Genomic DNA, 6000 nt, shown 5'->3' on the forward strand with positions numbered 1-6000 from the left:
TAGGGATTCAGCAAAAGTTCCACGCTGTATTCCACCCTCAGTCAGCAGGTTTGGTCGAGCGGTACAATGCAACGTTGAAGCTTAAGCTGGCCAAAATTGTGGCGTCTACATCATTGAAGTGGCCAGATGCGTTGCCGCTAGCACTACTGTCTCTTAGATCAGTACCCCATTCACGAACTGGCCTTACACCTTATGAGGTGGTGTTTGGCCGCCCCATGAATATCTGGGGAGTGCCCAAGCCGCGATTGATACATGATGTGCCTTGTGTTATGATGAATGATTATTTGGCACGATTAACAAATGATTTGCTCTCCATTCATCAACAGGTTCGAGAAGCGCTCCCTGACAACTCTACTGGAGAAGGCCACGATCTTCGTCCTGGGGATCATGTGATGATCCGTTCATTTGAAAGAGCAAGCAGTTTGGAGCCCAGGTGGAAGGGCCCCGAGCAGGTCCTTCTGGCAACCCGCACCGCCGTACGAGTGACCAACAGGAAGCGGTGGGTGCATTCGCCTCACTGTCGTCGAGTCTCTCCGGATCTGGTGACTCCTGCTGTGCTTACTGATTATAAAGAGATCTTGGAGAAAGAAAAGAGCCCAGCTGTGACGTCGGCCGAAGTAGAGGGAGCCTTCCCGGACCAATCTGCTACTGGAAGAGAGCGCTACAATCTACGACCGCGATAAAAGAAGATTTTTGCTCCTTTTTGAACTGGTTGGTAACCGCTCCAGGTTTGTGAAACGGAACCCGGGAATTCCAAGGGGGGGGGATCAGTTCTGCCAGAGTAGCGACACCCGTCTTGGCCCGGAGAAAAAAACAACGGCTACCTCGGAGTTCAGCACCGCATTTTTCCTTTTTTTTTAGGTATACACGTACGTGTATCAGAGACCACTTGTGAGAAACCGTGAACAATTTGTGTCATTTGAGACTTTGCACAGAACTTTCTTGAACTATGGCATCAACGGCATCGCGTGATAAGAAAATACTGGGTGCCTTTCTTTTTGTTTTCACGATTGTGGTGATAGCTGTTATAGCCTGGGTAGTCGAACTCGTAGTGCCTGTACGTGGACATTTGCTGCCGACTACCCCGGCACCGTCTGAACATTTCCATTTTACGTTGCCTTTTCATGAAGAGCGCCACCGTCAAACGTACTTAAATAACAGCTTCATTCAGATTCTTCACCACACACATAATATGACCAATACCTCTAATTGCTGGGTGTGTGGAATGTTGCCTGGGCACCAGAAGAGAGGGGGCACCCCACTTATTCCACTCCCGTTTTCGCATAATGGGTCTTGCAACGCTTGGTACACCCTCCTCTTTACCCTGAGATGGCCAACCAAAGGGGGGGTGCTTTTCCGCCTCAATAAAGAATGTCCCCATGACAAGGATGGGTTTCCACGGGCTGAGGGTACACGTTTTGAATGGGAAGAGTATAAGCCCGACAATGTGTCTGCTCCACGAATATACAGCAATCAGAGAAATGTGAATGCATCAAGTGCTCATGTTATAAATGTCATTGCTACAAAAGCTGATTTATGTATCCGAAATAAGGGCACGATTGCAGTGGGGAAAAGTGAATGTAACGTTACTCTCACGTTCGATAGCCCGAATGGCATTTCATTTGTTGCATCCAGAAACACCTACTTCATCTGTGGAACGAAGGGGTACCATCAGCTTCCAGTGGGGTGGTTGGGCACATGTTATGTATCGTTTGTGCTACCTCCTGTATTCATTGCCCCACCGATGTATCACAACGACTATACTCTGTACCACGATTTTGTTTTGAACAGAGTTAAGCGAACTGTTGCTTTAGAGGACATTGATCAAACGGACACTGCGTTGCAACAATATGTGGACTTTAATCTGGGACTGTTCTCCTTTGTGGGGGCTGCATTGAACAGTCGGAAAATCAGACGGCTGACTCGCGTTGTCGAGGCTGTTGCGAATGACACTGCTATTGCCTTGGGAAATATCACCGAAGAACTGCAGATTTCTAGAATTGTCACCCTCCAAAACCGGATGGTGTTGGATGTTGTTTTGGCTGATCGTGGGGGGGCATGTAGAATTATCGGAAGCAGCTGTTGTGTTTACGTGCCTGATAACTCTCCATCTGTGTATGATGCGATTTCCAAGCTGCACAAAATAGCTGCCGAAATACATCCGGACAATGGAACTTGGACACTTTCTGGATGGTTCTGGTCCATGATTGCAACTTGGGGCTGGAAACTGCTGACAATTCTCTGTATACTTGTGGGAGCAATGTTTTTTATCTGCTTGTGTATCCAATGTGGTCCTGCATTGTGTTCAATGTGCCTATCGGCCTGTTTGCCATTGAGACGAGCTCTTGCTTACGATAAAATGATGCTACGTAAGGAGGTGACACAAATTATGTTAATTGACATCGAGGACGAACATCCGGACTATGTTCACTATGAGGTAGATTCAGCTAAACGCTAAAAGGGTCGTCTGTCGTAATTGGCCCGTCCGTGTTAGCGATTAGCTGAACCTACACGTTGTCCTCCTTAACTTGACTACATACGATGAACGCCATTTTGAATGTTGCGGCGGCCATCTTAGCTCATGAGCGGCCTCGTGGCCGACGTGCCCTTTAGTCCTTTGTCCGTTCCGCTGACCACTCACATCTGCCCAGCAACAGGCTATTTTTAGTACTGGTCAAGCCACACATGCGCAGTTCTTATTAACCCGTAAACCTTCAGGAATGTGCCGCAAACTGACCAGTGGGTTTGAAACCCTCCAATAAGCTGGCAGTATTCCAAAACATGACCATATATGTCTCTAAAACTGTGTCTTAACTTGTGCCGCCTGTCTTTTATTGCCCCAAAAATGTATATAAAACGGGGTCACACCGGTGTTCGGTGTGATACCTCTTGCAATACCGAAGGGTGCTGTTTGAGTGTACCACCACCCCATGGGGTTTTAATAAACTTGTTCTTTGCCTTTTACAGCTTCCGTGCCAACAGTTCTTTTGTGTATGTGGGTAATCTCTGGAGCGTGTAGGCCTTGGGAACCCCGAAATACTTCAGTTGTTCCGTTTCTTTGCGCCACATGCCGATACTGTCGAGCATAGTGGGCGTGGTCTTATTCTTCTGGAGCGCTATTTCTAATGTTTTTATTTTATTTTCATTAAAGGAACCTATCAGTGGCCACTGACTTTCAGGGTTCTTCTTTGTATATTTATGCCATAACTTAGTATAAGCTATAGCGACTAGTCCATGCTTAGTGAACATGTCCTTATTAGGGGTGCCCTCCAGTGGAGCTGGATGGTTCATCTCTAATAAGCGGTCCGGGCTAAACAGGCTACCAACCAGTGGGGAGAAGATAGGCATGACGGATTACAACGGGGACAAAAGTCTGCACTACCTATCTTATCACGGCGGGCAAAGACTAGACAGAATATTTCTATTCTCCGTTGTTTGCCGGCGGTGAATACCTCAAACGAACCAATACCGAATAATCGGTCAATCAAACAATTCAGTGGGGAGAATAAGTGGGCACGAAAAGTTATCGTTACCCACTCTTTCTCTACCTGCAAAGAGAGACCTTGTTCTTCCCTGTTTGCAGACAAAGAATCTCCAGACAATAATCCACGAATGACAGTTCGGGAAACAGTGGGGGAGGAAGATAGGCACGACGGATTACAACGGGGACAAAAGTCTGCGTTACCTATCCTTCACTGCTTGCAAAGAGAGAGCCTGTTTGTTTTTCCCCGTTTGCAGACAGTGAATCTCCAGAGGTTTCAACAAAGCGTAATACTAGTATTATCCAAACAAAACAATCTTTTCTCGATTCGTCGTGTTTACACGACCTTACCCGGACCGCATGGACGGTTTCCTGTCTCCTGGATCCAGCGCCCGATCGTCCTCTCTCCTTCGTGATGCCCGTGGCACTCCTGATGGTTCCCAGTCAGGACCGTAGATCACTCGAGAGAGGTCTGTTCAGAACTAGTGAAGGTCGGATGATTGGCTGTCAGACGAGGGTCTATCGGACACGAGCTCTTCCCGATCGTTGCAGTCGTTCACTCTGTCGTCGGGACCTCTCCCACTGGATCCACGTGTCGCTGATGGGCCCCACGTTTTGGGACGCCAATTGTAGAAAAAGGTAGGGCTAGGACCTTTCTCAAGATTTGCCCGGCGCTAACCGCCCTTGTACCATTCAAATTACCAAGCAATGAGGCAGGCGCCGGAGACCAGAAGGCAGGAAACAGAAGTTTATTCCGACGGAGCAGAACACATCAGATCAGACAACAAGGTATCGTCTCGAGGTGCTCTAACAGCCTCTCGGAGGCCTGGCCTCTTATACACTGGTTTATGGCATGTGACCTTTCTTTATTATAATCAGAACATTGTGAAGCCAGGAAAAAGACATCCCCGTAATCCTCGTGTCAATCCCGCCCCCATATATTTCCACAATAGAGGTCCTCAACCTGCTGATAAGAGGAGGGGGTCATCACGCAGCTGAGTGTTCCGTCGAGTCTTAGGATGTGTGCGCCTGGTCATATCACAGGGGGGTGGGGAGGCCTGGATCAATAGAGGGTCCTTTGAAGGAGAGCGACCTCATACAATAAGGGGCAGTAAATGATATCTCCCAGCTTAGGCGATGGCCTCGGACCTGTATGGACAGCTGGACACGAGGGAAGGGGTCATCAAAGGAGTGGTATTCATGCCGCGTGGACAATCGAGGGCGGAGGGAAGGTTTATCAACAGAGGGGCTTTCATGGGAGGAGAGGAGATGTGGGTCAGGCGCAGGCGTGACTCCCAAGGACAGGGTCATGCAGAAGGGTTATGCTCATGAGGGGGAGGGAGGGGGAGCCAGGGTGCGCGGAGGATGCTTGCTGGGTCAGAGGGGCGCGCTGGTGATCGATCGTGGACAGGGAGACCATGATACCTAAAATGGCTGTCGTGCATGTTGTACGTGGGTGACAAGCTGGCGCAGATGATGTTTAGCTCGCAAACTAAAATTCCACAGTCTAGCTATCTATCAATCTAGCTATCTATCAGCCAGATAGCTAGATTATCTAACTACCTAGCTATCTATCAATCTAGCTATCTATCTAGCTATCAATCTAGCTAGCTATCTAGCTATCTAGTTAGCTATCTATCAATCTAGATATCTAGCTATCTATCAATCTAGCTAGCTATCTAGCTATCTGTCTAGCTATCTAGCTATCTAGCTATCTAGCTCTCTATCAATCTAGCTATCTAGCTATCTATCAATCTAGCTATCTATCTATCTAGCTAGCTATCTATCTATCTATCTATCTATCTATCTATCTATCTATCTATCTATCTATCTATCTATCAGCTAGCTATCTATCAATCTAGCTATCTATCTAGCTATCTACCAATCTAGCTGTCTATCTAACTATCTAGCTATCTATCAATCTATCTATCTATCTATCTATCTATCTATCTATCTATCTATCTATCTATCTATCTATCTATCTATCTATCTATCTATCTATCTGTCTGTCTGTCTGTCTGTCTATCTATCTATCTATCTATCTATCTATCTATCTATCTATCTATCTATCTATCTATCGATCGATCTATCGATCTATCTATCTATCTATCTATCTATCTATCTATCTATCTATCTATCTATCTATCTATCTATCTATCTATCTATCTATCTATCTATCTATCTATCTATCTATCTATCTATCTATCTATCTATCTATCTATCTATCTATCTATCTATCTATCTATCTATCTATCTATCTATCTATCTATCTATCTATCTATCTATCTATCTATCTATCTATCTATCTGTCTATCTGTCTATCTGTCTATCTGTCTATCTGTCTATCTGTCTATCTGTCTATCTGTCTATCTGTCTATCTGTCTATCTAGTTATCTAGTTATCTAGTTATCTAGTTATCTAGTTATCTAGTTATCTAGCTATCTAGCTATCTAGTTATCTAGTTATCTAGCTATCTAGCTATCTAGCTATCTAGCTATCTAGCTATCTAGCTATCTAGC

Source organism: Lissotriton vulgaris, chromosome 4_1 (genome assembly GCF_964263255.1).
Source record: "Lissotriton vulgaris chromosome 4_1, aLisVul1.2, whole genome shotgun sequence".
Classification (NCBI taxonomy): domain Eukaryota; kingdom Metazoa; phylum Chordata; class Amphibia; order Caudata; family Salamandridae; genus Lissotriton; species Lissotriton vulgaris.